General features: G+C 36.0%; 1 long non-coding RNA gene across 1 annotated transcript; it reads left to right on the top strand.

The window, feature by feature from the left end:
- The first annotated feature begins 6 nt into the window (after positions 1-6).
- LOC106943786 (uncharacterized) lies at positions 7-680 on the top strand. Its single transcript, XR_001424012.1, has 2 exons — positions 7-138; positions 222-680. It is a non-coding gene; the product is annotated as an uncharacterized LOC106943786 (long non-coding RNA).
- Positions 681-1145: the final 465 nt, after the last annotated feature.

The following is a 1145-nucleotide window of genomic DNA, read 5'->3' as shown; positions in this document are numbered from 1 at the left end:
CTGAACCCGTACGCGTACGTGCCGTTTGGACTCGGCCCACGTAACTGTGTCGGGATGCGATTCGCCATCCTGGTCATGAAGATGGTCATCGTGCGCATCCTGCAGAAGTACTCTGTGGAAAAGTGCAGCGACACCTTGGTAAGACCGACAGCCTGCAACAATTCAGTCGTTCTGCTCTGTTGCCATGTCAACGTTTCATTTCTGTCTGTTTCCATCTTCAGGTCCCAATTCAGTTTGACTTTAGGTTCCAACCTACCAAGCCTCTGGTGGTGAAATTTGTTCCCAGAGAACTATAATGGAAGACTTATTAATTTTTTTTTTAATAATCTGGATGGATGATTGCTTCTGAATGTTGTGTAATTCAATCACTGCTGAGAGATCATGTAACTTGGCTGTGCTTTCTAAAGTCCGTCTTTGTTGGCTGTCGTGAATAGCGGACACAGACAAAATGTTGCAGTTATTTCAGTTTTTGAGGTGAAGGCCACTGTGTGTGTGTGTGTGTGTGTGTGTGTGTGTGTGTGTGTGTGTACAGTGCCCTGCAAAAAGTGTTCACACTTCTAGCATTTCTTCAAAATATGCAAAGCTAAAATCACAAACTTTCATATGGATGTTGAACATTGATGTGAATGAGCAACACAAAGCGATATTTAATGTGCAGCGGAAAATTAAAAAAATCAATGTTTTAACATTTCCTTGTAATAAATAATTTTTTTAAATTTTTAGATGTGAAATATTCCTTTTCATGTGAACAAACATGTTTACTAGATTTTAGAGGATTCTACCACATTTTTAATTTTCAAATTTTTGTAAGACATTTTGACAACAATCTGGACTTTCCAATCCAAAATACTATTTACTTCATAAAAAAATTTAATGTTTAGGTAGCACACATCATAAAACTAAACAGTTTTTTGATTTTCAGAATGCCGTATAAAGCTCTTTCACTGCTTTCCACCCCCAATTCAAATTCAAAAACACTTTATTAACCCCAAAGGGAAATTAAATGTTGTAACTCACTAATTTAGATTCTTCAGAGTTATTGAAGATAACATCCCGCCTTAAAAATAATTACATAAAACCTGATGGTTTTAAATAATCAACAATTCTTGGAATTATAAATGAGGACTTCTAATTATAAAAATTCA

The sequence above is a fragment of the Poecilia latipinna genome, unplaced genomic scaffold, assembly GCF_001443285.1.
Source record: "Poecilia latipinna isolate Pla-1442-1.1 unplaced genomic scaffold, P_latipinna-1.0 Scaffold5934, whole genome shotgun sequence".
NCBI classification, from domain to species: domain Eukaryota; kingdom Metazoa; phylum Chordata; class Actinopteri; order Cyprinodontiformes; family Poeciliidae; genus Poecilia; species Poecilia latipinna.
This window is presented reverse-complemented; position numbering and strand designations above follow the sequence as displayed.